The following is a 20,245-nucleotide window of genomic DNA, read 5'->3' as shown; positions in this document are numbered from 1 at the left end:
TTACAAACAAACAGTGGGCCTGCTGCTGAATAAAGCCAGATACTGAGAGGGGAATGAAGCAATGGGATGAACAATAAATTCCAGAGGAATTCCACTAATTGACACAGACTGTTATTCATTGAAGGCTGTACTAAATCCCTGGACTTAAAGAAAAAGAACAGAGACACAAGGAAGAAGGAAAGCGGGGGCAGGAACACATTAGAAGGGGGTATGTATGAGGTGATGTGGGGAGTCTGTACCTGTTAAGTATCTCAGCCAATGGGGAACAAGAGAGGGAAATGCTGTTGAGTTCTGGCCTGGCTGATTCGATCCAAGCTGCCTCCCCCAGCTGCCATCTAGAGCACCCAGCTCCACCGGGGTCAGGTGGCCATCAAGATGCAAGCATGTAAAGGAGCTGCATGAAGACACAAGGTCAGTGAAGAAGAAGTTAAGTCCCAGATGGGAGGGGTGAGGAGATGCCTTGTTTTTGGAGCTTAAATCCTATTGTAAACTATGGAGAAAAGACTCTTTTTTCTTTATAATGCATGAAACTACGGGGAGATAAAAGTGTTCAAATTGATATCGAGCAAAGGCCTCCATGCTAAGGTAAGCAGGTGTTGAAATAGCAACTGTGATCCTATGAGAAGTTTGAATGGAGAAAGAGAGAAGAGTAGTCCTGTGCTTCCTGGAGAAGAAGAAGATTTCTGTTCACAGGGGTGAAGATTTTAGAGATAGATAATGAGAACTTTTGCCTTTGAACAGCTCATCTTTAAAACAGTACCCCATAAGTTAACACGGCTTGTAGACAAGCTGTGTGAAGGCTTGTGGAAAATGGGAGAGACTTCACAATGGCATGGGTCCCTGGGCAGCTGCTATTTGTGATGAAATTGAGAACCACAAGAGAACTGTTTTTTCCTCTTGTGGAGAAGTCTCTTAACCTTAACAAGAGGGACTTCTCTCCCTAAGCAAACTGAAAAAAGACTGTTTTAGAGGTGGTAAGCTGACTGAAAATTTTAAGTTTTGTTTCTTTACATTATCAGTGGAAAAGAAAAAGTTGTTGGGGGAGGAGAAGGGTTCTGAAGGGTTTGTTTTGATTCTTACTACTTTTTTTTTTCCTTTTAGTTACTCTTAATAAAATTTACTTTATACCCTTTTCAAGTTTGGAGCCTACTTTGCCTTTTTCTCCTAACCCTGTCTCACAGCAGGAAATGAGTGCACTGGTGATTAACCAGCACTGAAGCTCACCACACTCATAAACTCATTAGTTAGGAAATCTCAAAATTGGGGAAATCTGAAAATGGTGAACCAAAACCACTACACAAAATTAGTGTTTCTGCCCAGTTTCGAACTGAAACCACCACAGGAGGGTCCTGACATGGTTACACCCATCGATGCAAGGGGAAGGGAGGAGCCGAGCGCAATGGAGGGTAGAGGAAAAAGCAGAGGAGAGGTGGGAAAGTGACCATTTTAAGACACGAGGGCGGGAAAACTTGGAAGAGAAGGAGACAAGATGGTGAGGCTGGCCATGTTGCCAGTGCCATTTTGTGGGATAACAGCAGCATGGGGAGATGGAGCAGGGTAAATGGGCCTAGGGACAAGGTTGAGGGGAAGGTCCTAGGCGACATGGCCAGTGTCATCCTGGCAAGGGGAGAGAGGGGATGGGGGAGCATCAGGGAGGCAGTAGCAACCCTGTGCTGAGTAGCAACACCCTCCAGCCAATTGCGCCTCTAGAGGGAAAGGGGGCTTAGGGGTTTAGGGGTTTAGGAAGAGGATGAAGGGGAAGGGGTTTTGAACTGGAGACCTGAAATTTTTCCCAAATCACTCCCCGAAACACTCCCCATTTTTACCATTGACTTAAAAATAAGGTGAAACAAAAAGTAAAACTTCCCCAAACAAATTAGAAAGAAGACTCTTATGGTAAAGGATATAAATCTCTTAAGATTCCCCTTAGAAAACCTTAATTTCCCTGCTACAAGGGCACCCACAACCTGGAGATAAACATCCCTTTGAGGAAGGCTAGGTTTAGGACAAGTAAGTTGGTTTCCTATCCTCAGGCTTCTCTCCCACACCCAGCAGTAAAAGAGGAGAAAGAAAAAGTGAAAAAGGTGACCCCAATAAATATGAAACTCACCGTCTTTCTTTGGGTCAAACTAAACCCGGTGGGTGGGTGGTCGCTCATCGACCAGCTTTTGGGTTTTTTCTGGCTTCTTTGGAGGGTCCTGGTTGCCCTTCAGATAACACTCCCTAGAACGTGAGTGGTTCTCCTCAAGGAAGTGGCTGTCCTGAAAGCAGCTTGTGTCCAGCAGCACAAGGCTGGTGGAGATGCCTCTCCAGGGACCCCTCAAGCAGGGTACCTGTTCGGGTGCCACTTGTCACTGCAGGTGGAGATGGTAGAATGCCCCGACTTTCCCATAGAAGCGTGTTTAAAAAAGATGTCCTGGGTGCACGGGCACATCTCATTCTTGCTGAGTAATTTCAGCTCTTGGGTGATTTCAGCCATGAGCGACGCAGAAGGAAGGGACGGAGTCTTCATATGGGGTTCCACGGAGAGTCTTTATGGAGCTCCTACTGTGAATGGGTCCAGACACAAAGAACTCTCCAGGCAGAGACAGAGCAGGGATTTATATAGGGATAGCAAGTGGTGGGAGGTGCACAGAACATCAGAATGAATGAGATGAGGGCACAGGGCTGGAACAAAGGGGAAGGGCCAATGGGATACTTAGAATCAACATACAGCAAATGCATTCTGGGGGAAGATTTTTGGCCTCACCATGACTACGAGGTTGTTGCTTAAGGGTTGTCCCTCCAGGGGAGGGTGGTGAGCTTCTCCTCAGCTGGTCTACTGATGTCCACACTTCCCCCTCCTCTGCTCAGCTATAGCAGAAGAGCATGAGTCAGTAGTTTTCTTAGTGGGTACCTGTTTTTTGGCCGGTGTCAAACCATGGCAGGGAGTTGCAAGGAAGCCAGGGTTTTGGGGTGAGGCTCCAGAGAGACATTGGGGTAACACAGTATGGAGAGCTCTGCTGTGAGACCCCAGACTGGGGGTCGTATCAGGGAAACACAGGGTTTGGGAGGATGGCTGCAGTGAGACCGGAGGTTTGTGGGTTGGGGGGACTGCAGAGAGAACCAGGATTTTGTGGCAGAGGGCTTGCATTGAGACCTGGGATTGGGAGGGCTGTGGGTGCAGCAAGGACCAGTGTGGTAAAGGTGGGAGCATGTGCGACATGGAACACCACCTTTTCTTAAGGGGTTAGGGTGTCACTGGGAGCTTCTCCTCCTTCTGGGCTGGGGTCCTGGTAGGCAGTGGTGACTTGTCAATGCATACAGCAAGCTCTGGGGCTGTCCCCCAGATGAAAGGACCACAGAGGAAGCTGTGGGTTTCCTGGGAGCAGGGCCAGCCCTGGAACTACGTGGATGGAGCTCAGGACTGCTGTGATCCTACCCATTGGCTGCTTCATACAGTCATATCCATGGGACCCACGTCATTCCTGTCTACTTGTGCCAAACCAGATCTTGTCCTTGGCTATTTTAGCCTTCAGAAAGTAGCTGATAGAGCACAAGTCTTGGTACTGGGTCAGGTATTCCAACCTTGATTCAGGCATTGAGGCTTGGCGTGCTCTGCTCTTTGCAGCTTCCAAAGCTGGGTTACCTTGTCAGGCTCACAAATGGGGCTGGGAGGGACCTTAAAGTTCATCCAGTTCCCTCCCCCATCCTCTTCCACAGGCAACCTTTCATTGTCCCAGGATGCTCCAAGTCCAATGCAGCCTGGTCTGGAACACTTCCAGGGATCTAGGGACAGCCACAGCTTCTCTGGGCACCCTATGCCAGTCCCTGGCTGTGCCTCAGCCTCTGAGCTGTGCCTGGCAGAAGCTCTTTGGCCACACACCATTGATTTGGCGAAGAACAAGTGGATTTGAGGGAATGCGGAGGAGGCAACGGGTGCCAGGGAAGGAGCCTGTCCTTGGAGAGGAGCTGGTGTCCCTGGAGCTGAGAGAGCAGGAGCAGAGGAGCTTCATGCAGGATGATCCCCAGCCTTCTCCAGTCCTGGCTGGGTCACTCCTGCCATGGAGTCAGGAGTGCAGATGGTTTCAGTTTGCAGTGTGCACGTTCCTGCTGGCTGGGGGAGAGGCAGGAGTGTGCTCCTGCTGTCCCAGGCTGGCAGGGACAGAGAGGGAACGGTTCTCTGGCTGCTCCTGAAGGGACACTGAGGAGCTCCTGAGCCCGAGGAAGCCGTGCAGCACAAGGTGCAGCACTGGCAGAGAGGGGGTCATAGTTTAATTGTGCCAGAGAAGGATTCCTGGGTGTGCTGTGCCAGGAGCTGGACATGAGCCCAGGTGTGGCAGAGGCCACTGGCCCCTGGTCTGTGCCAGCTCTGGGATGGCAGCAGGGCCAGGGCAGTGCCTGTCCCTGTGCTGGCACTGCTGGGGCACCTCCAGTGCTGGGGGCAGCCCTGGACCCCTCCTGCCAGGAGAGACCTGGAGGGGCCGGAGCGTGTCCAGGGAAGGGAACAGAGCTGGGAAGGAAATGGAGCCCCAGGAGGGGCAGAGGCAGCTGGGAAGGGGCTCAGCCTGGAGAAAAGGAGGCTCAGGGGGGACCTTGTGGCTCTGCACAACTCCCTGACAGGAGGGGACAGCCAGGGAGGGTCAGGCACTGTTCCCAGGACAAGGGGAAATGACCTCAGGTTGTGCCAGGACAGGCTCAGGTTGGACATCAGAAGGAATTTCTGCATGGAAAGGGTGCTCAGGCCTTGGCAGGGGCTGCCCAAGTTGGTGGTGAAGTCACATGCCTGGAGGTGTCCAAGGAAGGCCTGGATGTGGTCTAGGCTGGGGACAAGGTGGGGACCAGGCACAGGCTGGACTCCATGTTCTGAGAGGTCTTTTCCAACCTCAGTGATCCTGGGATTCTGTGCCTGTAACACTCCTGCAGCAGGGAATTCTTTGGCTGGAGGAAATATCCCTCTGGAGACAGGCTCAGCTAAACTGAGAACAGAGGGACCCAATCCATGCTCAGTAGGTGATGTGTCCCAGCCCTGCCTGGCAGCTGCTGAGGCTTCCCCTGAGGCCGGACAAATGCCAGCTGTGTCTGCTCCAGCACTTGTGACTTGTCAGCCTGGCCCAGGTGATGGCTGCTCCTGGCAGGCTGGAGGTCTCCATATCCAAACTCCAGTGCTTGTTTTGATGCCATGGAGCAGGATTTGTGTGTCCACATGCCAAGGGAAAAGCAATCCAGGCACCCTGCTCTGGTTGGGTGTTGGATGTCCTCTCCAAACACCAGGGCTCTGTTCCTGTCAGGTGTGGGGTGTCCCCTGCCAAGAAAGCTGTGGCCAGGCTCTGTTCCTGCTGTGCTTCCTCTGCTGGAGAGGGGTCCAAGGAAGGCCAGGTTGGACAGTGCCTGGAGCAAGCTGGGACAGTGGAAGGTGTCCCTGTCTTGGAAGGGGGCAGCCAATGCTTCTCTGGCAATTCCATCCCAGCCCCTCACAAGTCTCCCAAGGAAGAATTCCTGCATGAGCTCCAGGGCTGGTGGCTTTGGAGGTTGTCTCTGTGTCCCTGGGCTGTTCAGAGCACAGAGCTAAGGTGATGAAACCAACAAGAATCACCTTCCATCCCTCTCCTCCTCCGAGCTTGAAGTGCTCACCTGGAGAGGACAAAGCTCCAGGGAGATCTTAGAGCCCCTTCCAGTGCCTGATGGGGTTCCAGGATGGGATACTGGGAATTAGGAATTCCTCCCTGTAAGGGTGGACAGGCCTTGGCACAGGATGCCCAGTTCTGGGATTCCATGATCCAGGCTAAGGGGAGCAGCGTGGGTGGTTTCCAGCCAGGAGCCCCAGGCTCTGCCCAGCTCCTGCTGCCATCCATGGAATCATAGAATCATTAAGGTTGGAAAAGACCTCAAAAGACCTCCAACATCCTCAAAAAACACCTCTCACAAAAACGTTTTCATCCCAAACCAGGCAGCAGCAGTTTCACTTTCACACTGCTGCAGGAAAGCACAAGATTTACGGGAAAGCAGGAGCTGCTCCCCCAGTGAACCGATAAAAGGGGAAGCAGCTCCCTCCAAGGGAGCCAGAGCTGTTTGGGCTGTGCGGGACTTCTCGCAGCGCGGCAGCTGCAGGGCCTGGAGGGAGAAAAGGTGGGATGGGGACAGGGACGGGGACGGGGACGGGGATGGGGATGGGGATACGGTTGGGAATGGGGATGGGGATGGGGATGTGAATGAGCTGCTGGGCTGGGAGCCGGGAGCGGGATCTTGTTGCTCTTCTGCCTCCTGTTCCCGGTGCTTTGCCAGGGCTGTGGAGATGGCAGGGCAGGAGAAGAGGGGGCTGAGGGACGCGGGCGAGCGCTGTGTGCTCCGAGCGTGGGCTGCAGGAAGCCTCCTTTGCTGGCACCGCTTTGGGGGAGCTCAGGGGAGCCGTGTGCGCTGTGGGGGCCGAGCTGGGAGGGGGCCGGGGTCAGAGCGGTGGGAGTAGAGCGGCGGGGGAAAGAGGAGGGATGCGGGGGATGGAGGAACGCAGTGAAGGCTGCAGGGGCGCAAAGGCTGTCCCGAGAGCTGGCAGCGGGGCTGGCAGTGGGGCTGGCCGGGCACACAGATCCCGAGCGGAGCCCCTTCCCCTCCGCCAGCCCGTGCCCCTCCGGCCGGGAAACGCTCCCCGCAGGCGGGGCCGACCCTGACCGGCCCGGGCACCCCCAGCCCCGCGCTGGGGCGTGATGGCTGCGCTCCCCTGAAGGCAGGAGCCGGGGGGATCATTCCTTTTCCTGCCCATGCAGGGAGGGTGGGATTCTCCTCTCTTGCAGTCTAAGCGGCACCCAGAGCGCTCTGGTCTCTGGGACAGCCCCACAAAGGCAGCGGTGTTCCCGGAGCCCCTTTCCCTGGGGCAGAGCTGGGGAAAACACTCTCGGGGGGCTGTTCCTGTGAAACGGGGTGCAGGCATTCCCACGGCAGGTTCTGCTGCCAGCCTTGCTGCTTCCGTCCTTTGCTTCCCAGGAGGAACTCGGTCCCGAGTTATGCCCTGAATGTGCTCAGTGCCTCTCTGCGGGCACTGACACAGTCGCATGGGGCTTTTCCCCTATTCCTGCAGCACTGGGAAGCCGTGCAGGGAGTGCCAAGGGTGCCTGGGGTAGGTTCGGGTGTGGCTGGGCTGGAGGTAATGTTGTCTAGGGCAGCCTCCGACTCCTGAGACTGAACCAGCACTGGCAGTGCTCCAGTGGGAGAGAATTTGTGGGGGAACAAGGCTGGGACAAGTGGCTCACGTGGACAAGCTCCAGCAGTGACCCTGAGTAACCAGTTCCCATCCTGATCAGGCGTCCTGCACTGAGGCTCTGCTGTCCCGGGAGCAGCTGGACATGTGCCCAAAGAAAACAACTGGTATCTGAAATCCCTCCTGAGCTCTGCCAGCACACGCCCAGCTTTGTTCTGCTGCTGACCTGCCCTTATCAGAAGCCAGCAGCTTTTCCTATTTCTGCTATCCCACTCCTGTCCCCATCCTGCTGCTGGGAGCACAGGAGCTGCTGGGGGGGCTCAGTGCCTGCTGGGATCCAAGGCCAGCTGTGCTTCTCCCCCCTCTGCGGGGCCCTGAGCTTTCCCCCAGCAGCAGCTGTGTGATGTGGGCAGTGGTGGGACAGGGCCCTGCTGCCCCATTTTCAGGGCTGTTCCCCTGGCTCTGCCCCCTCCTCACCTTGTCTGCTGCCCCCAGAGCACAGATGTTCCCTGGACAGCCTCTCACCCATCAGCACCCCCAAGTCCTTCTCCTCAGGGCTGCTCTCAATCCATTCTCTTCCCAGCTTGTGTCTGTGCCTGGAATTGCCCTGACCCAGGGGCAGCACCTGCACTTGGCCTTGGTGACCTTCAGGGGCTTTGCTCTGTCCCACCTCCCCAGCATGTCCAGCTTCCTTCTGGTGGGGGAACATGGATGTAGGTCCCAGGTGAAATCCTGCTCTGGTAACCTCCCCAGAAGAGTCCTGAGGAGTCTTTGATGCCTGTGCAGTTGCCAGGAGAAGAGAAGGTTTGGCCTGCAGTGCTCCCCGGAATGAACCTGCCGTACTCATGGGTCACCTTATCCTGACTGTCTGCTCTTCTCCTTTAGGGTTTCGAGCCTTTCCTTCCTGCTGCACTTCCTCCTGAGTGCTCAAGTGGTTCCCATCTTCTTCTCCACACCCACCGTGTACCCCAGGCCTGCTGCTGCCACTGTGCTGTGTCCCCTGAGCTGGGGCCCTTGGCTGTCCGTGTCTGCTGGGAAGCCAAGGCTGGGAGCAACAGGAGCATCTGCTGTGAGGTGGGTGAGGGGAACCAGAGCCCAGAGCCCTTGCACACATTGCCCAAATCTGCAGGGATTCCTGAGGGAAAGCTGTCCCTGAAGGCTGTGGAAGGGAACAGGAGCCCAGTCCACGCCCCTTAGATCAATACCTGTGCTGATGACAGTGTTGTGGCCTTGGTGGGACACAAGCCGAATGCTCAGAAGGATTTTTTGCAGGGAATAAATCTCTCTGGTATCCAAGTGAACTGAGACTTGGAGAATTCTCAGAGTTGTGTACAAGAGTCAAAACCCAAAAGGTTTAAAGGAAGGTGCCCAGTTGAAGGTTTGCAGGCACTTTTCCTCCTGTCACCAGAGATTTTAAGTTCAGTGGCTCTGTGGTGGCTGAAGCCAAGACTGTCACCAATGGGCACCTGCCTGACGAGACCCTCTGTGCTAATGAGCAGAAGGTCACAGAGGGCACCTCTCTGAGTTTGTCCCAGCATTTCCAGTCTCTCCTGAAGGGCCACCAGGATGTCCCAGGCACAGCTGTGGGCAGGGACAAGGTGGATTTCCCCCTGCACTGGGGTGGGCCCCTGAGTGTGCCAGGAAGCAGCTCCTGGGAAGAGGCCAGAGAGGGGCAAGGGAGGGGCTGTGCTGGCAGCTGGAGCAGGAGCACAGCTCAGAGCCCCTGGGGTGCATTGGGGGGAGAGTGTCTGGGGAGTGTGGGGTGCCCATGGAGGGAGTGTGTGAGCACTGCCTCCGGGTGCTGGCGGCAGCAGGCTGGGCCAGGCAGCGAGCAGGGCAGCTGAGGGCTGAGCAGAGGGTGCAGGATGCAGGCAGGGCTTTGGGATGGGCAGAGGGGCTGTGCCAGTGCTCCAGGGAGCCAGGAATGCCCCTGGCTATCTGCACTTGTGGATTGAGGAGTTCTGTTGGGAGGATGTGGGTGATGGTGAAGGCAGCACCTTGTCCAGGGCAGACTGTGTAGCTGAGTGAGTCACTGTGTGCCTCTCTCTGTGTCTGTGTGTGCATTTGTGTCTCTGTTTGTGCATGTCTGTCTGTGTTTCTGTTTGCGTGTGTGTCTCTGTGTGTGTGCATCTGTGCCTCTGTGTTGTCCCTGGGGTACACACTCAGCTTCAGGCTTGATCCTGCAAATAGGAAAGCAATAGGCACATCCAGGGTGCTGGGAAGGAGGCCCTGGCTCTTGTGCCATCCCAAGCCTGGGTGGGAGCAATCCCCAGGGCCACGGCTGCTGCAGTGCCTCTGCCAGTGTTAGCATTCAGGAACACATAATCACAGATTGATTATATGCAGGTGCTTTTATTGAAGAGCTCTGGGTTCAGGGGTACACAGACGCAAATCTGACCCAACATGGTTTCGAGCTGAACATCTTTTATATTCTATCGTTATATAACTTACATATTAATTATTAAACTTACGTTGTTCTATTGTATACATTGATTTCATCCAAGCATGGATTTCTCGTGATCCCCCTAAAACCCCTAACATAGTTTCCCATGACTCTTTAAACAATACTTCTATCTAATCCCATCTAACAATTATATCATTTATCATATACTGACTACAAAGGTGCAGTTTCAAATGATCTAGCAAATACAAGGCCTAACATTTTCCCAGGGCCTACTAAGCCTTTCTTTCTAACTCCCCAATATTTCTATGATTTTAAAATATTTTGCTATCATTTTCCCCCCTTTTAAAGCATTTTCAGTTCACTATAAGTGCAAATGTTTTCACTTGATACAGTCCTTTGTTTCTGAGTTTATACTTGATGTTCTTCAAATCCATGATTGATGTAAAGATTGTCATGGATGCTGTCACGAACTGAAGAACCAGAAGATAGTGGGCGTGGATCTTGTGTCAGTGTCTTTATTATTTTTCGGTTCCAGGATGTTTTCTTCTGTATTTCTCCCTTTAAAATGCTGTAAACCAACCAAATTGCTAAGAATACAATTAGTAAGATTATCACACTCTCAATGATAGATTTAATCCATGAACTCACATTCCACCTTAACCCTTTGAAGATTTTGCCTAACCAGCTCGTAGTCAAATCCTTTTCCTCTTCTTGTGCTTCATGCTCTATTTGTTTCAACTGATTGATGTCATATTCTACATCTGCAGTTACATTTGGGATGTGGACGCAGCAATGATCAATCCATCCCTGTAAAAATCCACACACTCCATGCTCTTTCGAGAGCAGCAAATCTAAAGCCAGTCGATTTTGTGAAGTCATTTTTGTGGTGGCTTGTAATTGTACGTTTAGTTCTTTAAATCCTTCCCCGGTGACTCTTGCTAGTCTATCTACCTGACCTGTAACTTTGTACAACATTTCTCTATTCTGTAGAGAAGTAGTTTACTATAGGACCCAGCAAAGACTCTAGGGCCCATCCAAATTTCACTCCACTATAGGGATCTTGCCAAGTGTCATCCGGATTTTCATTGTCTAGAACCTCTTGTCTTGTTCTTATCTGTAGAAGTTCATGTTTTCCATTAAAAGGGGACTTTTTCCAAATTGGACATAAAGTAGGGATGCCCAAGGTAATTTCTTTTACTTCCCCAAAAAGGCAGATGTATTGTCCAGGTGCCATCACTTGTTGTCCATACAAATTGCCCTGGACTTCAGATTGTACTCCTGGTACATCCTATGACTATTTTGTAATTCACTTTACCTTGTTTATGTTTGATCCCTCTGCAGGCGCAACCAATTTGTAGGGCTATTACCAGGGGTGGCATCTGTTTTATCTCTATAACATCAGAAGTGCAGTCATAAGTTTTATTACATGCCCACCAACTTGCTTTGTCTGCCTTTGTTCTGCTGATGGTGGCAGTGCTCATTACTGCTGGGTCTGTTTCATTCTCAGAGCCTTCCCATTGAATACACCAAAAGGGTGTTTGCCTTATATTGGAATTTTTGAAGTATACTCACAGACCACTGTCCTGGTTTAGGGCAAATTTGGGAGAGAATCCCCAAAAAGGGCTTCTCCAAAAAACAAACACACACGGCCCCTCCCCCCAACCGGTTTGGGAAGAATTCCTCGGAGAGAGGTGGAAAGAACCTGTTTATTTGACAAGCACAGCACCCCCCAGCACACACAATGAACAATACTGGATGACACCACTCTTCCACTGCTCTGAAAAAATGACAAATTCAGAATGTCTCTCCTGGGGGTGGTCGCTGTTATCAGTCCCTCCGGCGCTGAGGCAGCTGCTGCAGTCACAAGGTGTAAACTCTCTCTCCGTGTTCCAAATCCCAGTCCGGAGCAGGTTTGGCAGGTCCAAATGGGGGCGGGGGAACAGTCCAGAAAGGAATTTGGACTGTTTAGCTAAATTAACTAATGAGAAGGGGGGAAAAAAGCACAAGCAACCAAAGCAGAAGCTAAGCAGAAGCAAGAGCAAAAGCAAAAAGCAGGGCAAAAAGCAAAAAAGCAGCACTAAGTCCTGGTGCTATCTGGATGTCTCGCCTGGCTGATAAGAGGCCCAAAACAAAACTTTCACTCTGCCAGTCTTAAAGGCACAGAACATTATATCCAGCATAAATTACACACACACGAATGGGGATAACAGCATCCTAACGTCACCCTAGGACAACCACGCACTGTCCCAAGGCTCTGTCTGACCTTTCTGATCTTTGGCATCACACTTCCATACCAGAGTGGTTTCTGAAACATTCTCTGTAATCTTTTTATAGTGTGGCAGAAAGCATTCCCAATTTGTGATGTCTTGATCTTTAACCCACCACTCTATGATTTGTCCTACCCTGCCATGACTTAAAATACAGTCCCGTTTCCTCAGAAGGCCTCATCCACTCTCCTGTTACTTTCTAGGTTTCTTTGACTATTTGCTTTGACTCTGGTAACAATTGCTTTGTACTTTTTTATTTCAGGTAATTTTGACGTTAAGATTCCCCAACTTATTGGGTCTCTCTCTCGGTATTGGCAGACAGGCAGTTATTCTGCTGGTGTTTTACATTTTGGCAAAGTCTTTGACTAATCCAATTATTACATTCTTGGTCCAAATTGCATTGGAGACCTTTGTCACCTGTGTTTCTGTCAGTACTCCCCTCTTCATTCTAGAATGAAGAGTGGTTAGTTGATCTTTTTGCATTTCACATCCCAAAGACATCAATAACCATAAAATAAGCATTGGCACAATTACTGATAACATTCTTGGAACAATTAAACACATCTTGTCTGCAGCCTTGTTGGTTCCACAGTTTACACAGTTCGTAATCCAGTATGGATTTTCTTCACTTGGGTGTAGTGAATCCAGGGGTCCACAGCGGCTACTTTGACTGCTGTAAAGGTGGTCAGCAGTACCTGATGGGGTCTAGTCAACTTTTCTTTCAGCGGTTCTTCGTTCCAATTTTTAATGTACACCTCATCTCCTGAATGTATGTCATGAACTGGATTCTTGAGAGTCAGCGGCCTATTCCACGTGAGGGTGTTCCAAAGCCGAGCTCATATCCAGTGTATCTGGTTCTGTTCTCCATGAAGCTGCTTCCATCTGTGAATAACTCCCACTCTGGCTGCTCTAGCGGGATGTCTTTCAGGTCTTCTCTTGCTGAGTGGGTGTACTCCATTACTTCTACACAGTCATGCTCTAATAGGCCTTCTTCAGTTGCGGTACCTAGGAACAAAGCTGGATTCAGAAGGTTAGTTGTCTTTAATGTGACATCATCCTGCTCAGTCAGGACTACCTGGAATTTTATCATCCTGCTTGGAGATAGCTAATGGCCCCCTTTCTGCTCTAAGACAGTGGTTACCATGTGTGGTACATAGACATCTATGTGCCTTCCCATAGTAAGCTTCCTGGCTTCTTATATCAGCATCACAGTGACTGCGACTTCTCGTAGACATGGAGGCCGCCCGGCACTTATGTTGTCAAGTTGTTTGGAAAAGTAGCCCACCGGCCTTCTCCAGGTTCCCAGACATTGGGTCAGGACTCCCAGTGCTAGGCACAGCCCTTCATGTACAAACAGGTGAAAATCTTTAGACAGATCAGGTAACCCTAATGCTGGAGCAGTTGTCAGTTCTTCTTTGAATTTTAGGAAGGTTTCTTTCTGTGGTTTGCCCCAGGTGAATAGCTGCGTCTTCTGGGCTTCGTACAGGGGTTTTGCAATCAGTCCATAGTCCATGATCCACAAGCGACACCATCCTGCTATCCTGAGGAAGACTCACAGCTCGTGTAGGTTCTGGGGCTGGGCAATGGCACAAATAGCCTGGATAGGGTTAGTACCTAGTTTTCGTTGCCCTTGTGAAATTTCACATCCCAGGTAGATCACAGTCTGTCAGGCAATTTGTGCCTTTTCTCTGGATTCTTTATAACGTCCTGTCACGGTTTGATGCTGGCGCAATGTCAGTGCCTCCATTAAAATACCTTCTCCCTGGTGTCTACCAGATCAGAAATAGAGCAAAGCAGGCTCCAGCTTAGGAATAAAAGGAAAAAAAAAAAATTAACTTACAATACATAAAAGAAATACACAGAACTTAGAATGAAAACCTTCCAAACATTCCTCCTCTCTCCACCAAATTTCCAACACATCACAGTAAGACGAAACCTTGGATTCTCAATTCAGTTACCACCGCTCAGATCACTAACTCTCAGTCCATCACCACTCTTCAGATAATCAATTCTCAGTTCATCAGGAAGAGAGGAGTTTTTCTTGTACCATAGGCTTCCCCAGGAAACACAGTTGAAACCTCTTGTGTTTCCATGTCACACATGGCACCGCCCAGAGAACATTTGCCATTATGACATCTTCCTTCCATGTAAAGTGCAGTCTTGCTTTGGAAAGACAGGTGCCTGCTAAAGAAGGCAGGAGCTTCCCCTGAAATGGAGAATGCAAACCCTCCCCACCCCTCCAAATTGCTATGAATTTTAAATTAAGGGGCTCTCAGGCAAAAAATATGGGAGCAGGAAATAACAGTTCCTTAATAGGGAAGGGAAAAAAAAAAAACATAAAAAAGGATAAAATAAAATGATGCAGTACACTAGAACAACACTGACAGAGTCAGAACTCAAACTGACACCCTGTTGGTCAGGGTGTTGGTAGCAGTCCAGTTGGAAAAGTGGCTGCAGTCCTTCTCCTGCAGTGTCAGGTGTGGTTCTGTTGGAGCGGGGCGTGGGTGGGGGGGGTGTCCTGTAGAGAAAGGGTGTTATCTTCCTCCACAGATCCGTGGAAGTAGAAGCAGCTGCTGTTCCTCTGGAGAATCCAGTGGAGAAACACCCTGCTGGGGTGTCAGAATCCCCAGATTATATCTGGATAGCAATGCTTGGCTCCTCCCTCTGGGCAGAGCATCTCACAATGGGATGTTATAGTTCTTATCAGCCATGCAGTGACATTCAATAGCTTGTTATCAGCAGATGTCCCCTGCTGAGGGAGGAGTGATTATGATGACTCAGGGAGAGAAATAAGGAGAAATTGCCCACTTGACACCAGACAACTGCCATACAGATAGTAATAGAATACATCTTGCCTTGTAATCTGGAACAAGTGCTCTCACCACTGCACATGGACCAGAGAGGCTTCTAGGGTTTCCTTTTAAGGATGCTATGCTCAGTTCTAAAAAAAGCCCAGTCTCTTACTTTTGGGGCACCTCTCCCACCCAAATTTCATTCCCTGGGGCCAAGAGGTCTCAAGAACAGAGATCTTCTCCTTCACTGAAGATCAAAGGCACCACCACCCTCCTCACCCTTTGGCTCTGTTCACGCAGTCCTTCACATCACAACACTGCACTTTCTTGGCTCCGAGCCATTGCCTCCCCCTAAATGCAGTCTCTGTGTCACAGGAAAAATGGTTCTGTCTATGGCTATATAAGAAAAGTCCAGCCAAAAGCCAGTCCATCATCTCCTCCCACCTAGGATTCTTCTGAACTTCTCTCGGACATCTTTCACTTGCACAAACTTGCATCACACTTGCCCATCTCCGGCTACTTCATCTTTATCTCTCTTCTCATTCAGCTCCGGGAAGATCAGCAATTGTACGGTTTCTATCATCTAAGAAAAGGGTTAAAATCTCAGGCTCTACCTGTCTAGAACTCCCACGCTGACCCTGCCGGGCACCTTCTCGCTGCACACCCCCCTTTCTCCTTCTCAGCCAAGCTGTGCTATCAAATTTTAAGGTGGCACAAGCAGAGGCACAGGCTCTCTCTCCCGGTGGGGGGGGGCTACCTGATGCCTCTCAGTGTTCCTCCACCCTTCCATCCTGCAGGGGCCTTTACCTCCCTTCTCTGTCCAAGGCCCTGGCCTACCTCACTCAGGCCTCGTGGCCTCCCCTCCCCCACCCAGCCCATGGCTGAGCAGGGGAGGTCTGACCTCTTTTCACAGACCAGAACCAAGAAAGCTTCCTCCTGAGAGTTCTCAGCTTTTAACCCTCCTGTGTTCTCAGAGGCGTATCTATGTTCTCAGTAGCCACACCAGGTGACATTATTCGAATCTGAGCACTGATTGGTTTGACCACAGCATCCCAAAAAACTCACTTCCTCTCAAACCAGGACACTTCCTATTCCCAGTGAATTTAAAATCTCAATTGTTACCTTTATGCAGGTTGCTTTTTCTTCTGCAGCCATCAGTATATCATCAATATATAGCAACAACAGGTATTGGTCTCTTGGTACTTGCCCATTCTCAGTTCAAATCTCCAGCCCCTTCACCACTTGGTATCCAAAGAGGGTCGGCGAGTTCTTGTAGCCTTGTGGAAGTTGTCTCCAGGTAAACTGGGTTTTTCTTCTGTTCCCTGGATTTTCCCACTCAAAGGCAAGCAGTTTCCTACTTTCTTTGTCAAGGGGTATGCAAAAAAAGGCATCTTTTAGATAATTATGGTAAACCATTTCTATATCTCTTTTATGGATGTCAGCAATGTGTAAGGATTTGCTACCACTGGATAAATGTCCTTTGTTATTTTGTTTATTGCTCTCAAATCCTGTACTAATCCATACTCACCATTTGGTTTCTTCACTGGAAATATTGGTGTTTTAAATTCTGATTCACATTCCGCTAGAATTTGGTATTTCAAGAATTTATCAATAACCTTTGCTATTACTTGCCGTGCTTCTGGTTTTATGTGATACTGTTTGACCTGTACAGCTCTCGCCCCTTCTTTTAACTCTACATGCACTGGCTGTGCCAAGTTAGATTTTCCTGGTATGTCTGTTTCCCATACAGAGGGGATCACTGCATCTTCTACTTCCCCAGGGATAGAGGGGACCGTTTTTTCTTTGATCATTAAAATTTGTCCCGTCTTTGATTCAGGTATTTTAATTAAAAGTTCCCCGTTCTCAAAGGTTATTACTACGTCAAGCTTTGCCAGCAAATCCCTCCCTAAAAGCAGAATTGGACACTCAGGTACATGCAAGAAATTAATGCGTTAAAACCTTGCTCCCAAACCACAAATCTAAGGGTTACAAGAATGACCGATTTTCCTCCTTCCCTGTGGCCCCAACTATTGTTGTTTGCTCGTCCTCAATTTGCCCTTGCAAATCATTTAGTATAGAATACATGGCCCCTGTATCCACCAGAAATTTCAACTCTCTATCACTTAATAGTAAAGTTACTAAAGGTTCCTGCGTGGATTGATTCATTTCTAGTCAGCTGTGATATTCTCCTAGTACCATAGCCTTGGCAATGTCTTCCTGCTGGCACTGATTGCCCTGGTTAAGCTGGTTGTTGGGGTTGCTTGGGCATTGTCTCTTCCCATGCCCCTCCTACTTGCAGTATGCACATTGATTTAAGCTTAACCCTTGCATGACTGGTCCTCCCCTGTCCCTGCCAAACCCACCTTTACCAAGTCCACAACCACCTCTCAGGTCCTCTGAAATCTGGGTTCCCTTTTCCTTATATTACTGCTAAAAGATTTTGCTGCTGCCTTTACCAGCCTCCTTTTCCCTATTATTGTATACCTTCCAGGCTACCTCAAGTAGTTTATCCAGATTCCTTAATTCCTCCCCTTCTAATTTTTGCACTTTCCTTCTGATATCATCTTGTGACTGCCCAGGAATATGAGAGCGAGTTGAACCTTCTCTTGTCCTGTGTCTATTTGGAGATCTGTATATTTTCTTGCTGCCTCCTTAAGCATTTCCAAAAACACAGTAGGGGATTTTCTTTTCCTGTCAGACTTCATACAGTTTAGACCAATTCACAGTTTTAGGTACAGCATTCTGAACTCCTGTCTGGACCCACTCCTGATATTTCTTCAGCCTCCGCATATGCCCAGGTGCATTAGGATCCCACCCTGGATCCTCAGTTGGAAAATTATCATCTAGAGTTCCTGTTATGAGTCCATTTCTGATATCCTCCCTTGCCCACTCCTTGGCTGCCTTAAGTATCATCTCTTTCTCAGTAGAATCCATTAAAGTATGTAATATTGCTTGTATATCATGCCAATCTGAATTATGAGTTTTCATAACCATTTTTAGGACCCGTGCCAATTTATCAGGATTTTCCCTATAAGTCCCAGCCGGTTGTTTCAAAATTACTAAATCCACAGGAGAAAAAGGCACTTTTACAAACACTGGCCCCTCCACTCCTACTCCTTGTCGCAAGGGAGAAATCACGGTCTGCTTTTGTCTGCCCAGGTCTTTTCTAGCCAAGACCGGGCAAGCTTTGACCGACTTTGAGTCCTGTGAGATACTGGTGTCACTGATTCACCTCTACTATTGCTATCTCCTTCACTTACATCCTCCCCCTTCCTTGTATCACAGATTTTGATCATCTCCCGAGGAAGAGAGATCAGGTGACAGCGGGAGAGGAGGATAAAAGAGAAGGGTGAAGTAGGAGCGGGCAAGATAAAATTAGGTGAAGTAAGAGCAGATGGTGGAATAGGGGCAGGTGAAGCAGGCGGGATAGGGTTAGTTTCTCTTGGTCTTGTTGAAGCTACCTGTAAATCAACATCTGTATCGTTTTCCTACTCAGACTTACTTTCAACACCAAGTGTTCCAGATAACGTTTCTTTTTTCCACAAACCCCACACTTATCACTTGCAGATGCTCTAACCACCATTAATCCACATTCAACCTGCCATCCTGGCTTACCTTGCAAATAGAAAAACAAATCAACATATGGAACCTTGTCCCATTTTGCTTCTTGCTTATAAAATGACATCAACTGCAAAATGGTGTTATACTGCAAAGACCCATTCTTTGGCCACTTTTACCCATCCTCCAAGACATATTCTGGCCACCATGTATTACAATAATCACTCAACTTAGCCTTACATAACTCTTCCCCAAAATACCCTGTTTCCAATGTGCTAATAAGCACCCCAAAGGAGAAGTTTGTGGTATGGGGGCATTGCCACCTAAAATCCCTTTAAGCTTCTCCATATTACAACTCAATACACCACAAATGCCGAGGTTGCAATGCTTTCGCGATTGTCTAACGGATGGCACCTAGGCAATACCATCAGGAATTCCTTAGCCCGACCAAGCATAGCTTTCTCTGCGTCTTATTGGCAGGCAACGAGACCAGAGTAAAAGCACCTTACCTCTCTCCTGGAGATGTTGTGAGCAGTGGAGACGGCCACGGCCGATGGGCTCCCCGAGAATCCCTCAGTGCCGGCTGGAGCGGGATCAGGTCACAAACTCACTCAGCAGCACTAACACGGTCCCATCTAGAGTCGCCAAAAATGTTAGCGTTCAGAATCACATAATCACGGAATGATTATATGCAGGTGCTTTTATTAAAGAGCTCTGGGTTCAGAGGTACACAGACGCAAATCTGACCCAACATGGTTTCGAGCTGAACATCTTTTATATTCTATCTTTATATAACTTACATATTAATTATTAAACTTACATTGTTCTATTGTATACATTGATTTCATCCAAGCATGGATTTCTCGTGATCCCCTGTTACGAGCCGTCCCTATGGACAGGCTTCATAGAGGTTCTTTTAGATTGATTTCAGGGTGCAAAAACTGACACGGTACAAGTGGGTTTGCAGATTAATCAATACAATGGACTTTATTAAAACAACCACAGTAAAAATGCGTTGTGGATGAATTAGGGGAAAAAGGGAAGAATAAGGAAAAATAAGGAAGGGAAAGAAAAAGGGGGGGGGCGGTTATAGCTACCAAAACGTGAGAATGGTGGAGGTCTTTCGGTGTCTAGCTGAAGAGGTTCACCAGTTCACGTCCCAGGGAGATCTCAAAGAGGCAGTCCATTCGGGACCCTAATTATACTGTTCTTGATGAGGGGGAAGGGGATTATTATGAAACCAAATCTATTTTATAGAAAGAATGGTATTTGGAAAGGGGGTACACACAGTCCACTTTGCAATGAACGAAGGCCATTGTTTTCGTGGTTCAGTGCCCGTACATGCAGTCATCCATCTTGCTTTGGTTAGCTGGCCTCCCCCCGTGCACCGTCCCTGGGCTGGGGGCTCCAGTCCTTGGAAAGTGTGAGGGAGGCCTTTTATCACATGGGGATTTCTCGGGGTCTTCTCTGGTGGAGAGGCTTCTGTCATCTCAGCTTGTCTGTCATGGTGGTTGTAGATGAACGAAAGGGGTCTTCTGTGGGAGACCACCCAAAAGCTCAGGAAAAGTCCAGCCAGGCCAAGAGGTGGACAGCGTCCAAGATTATTGTTGTGAAAAGGATACAGTGCCTCCTTCGTCTCATTGAGTTCGGTGTAGCGTGCAGGAGACTGCACCTGTGGAAACAACGACTTAGCAACGTTTTCAGGTCATGAAACCCCCTGGCTTGGCGTGTCCACTGTGGCTAGGAAAGGGACAAAGGGGTCTTCTGAGCGGTCTCTCAATGACAGTTGTGAGGAAGATGAGGGATATTTCAGACAGACTCTCACATCGCCCTAAAACCCCTAACATAGTTTCTCATGATTCTTTAAACAATAATTATATCTAATCGCATCTAACAATTATATCATTTATCATATACTGACTACACAGGTGCAGTTTCATATGATCGAGCAAATACAAGGCCTAAAATTTCCAGGGCCTACCTTTAACATTTTCCCAGGGCCTACTAAGCCTAGCTTTCTTTCTAACTTCCCAGATTTTCTATGATTTTA

General features: G+C 49.2%; 1 protein-coding gene and 1 pseudogene across 2 annotated transcripts in view; both read left to right on the top strand.

Moving 5' to 3' along the window:
- The window catches only part of LOC132325754 (interferon-induced very large GTPase 1-like), a 34,770-nt pseudogene that overhangs the window by 6,314 nt on the left and 8,211 nt on the right, over positions 1-20,245 (top strand).
- Positions 5,990-20,245, top strand: part of LOC132325644 (interferon-induced very large GTPase 1-like) — a 76,780-nt gene continuing 62,524 nt past the window's right edge. For both annotated transcript variants that reach the window (XM_059843186.1, XM_059843184.1), the window contains exons 1-2: positions 5,990-6,108; positions 8,060-8,248. The gene's annotated coding sequence lies outside the window, so the exon portion shown is untranslated. The remainder of the gene's footprint in view (positions 6,109-8,059; positions 8,249-20,245) is intronic.

Source organism: Haemorhous mexicanus, chromosome 3 (genome assembly GCF_027477595.1).
Source record: "Haemorhous mexicanus isolate bHaeMex1 chromosome 3, bHaeMex1.pri, whole genome shotgun sequence".
Lineage (NCBI taxonomy): Eukaryota > Metazoa > Chordata > Aves > Passeriformes > Fringillidae > Haemorhous > Haemorhous mexicanus.
This window is presented reverse-complemented; position numbering and strand designations above follow the sequence as displayed.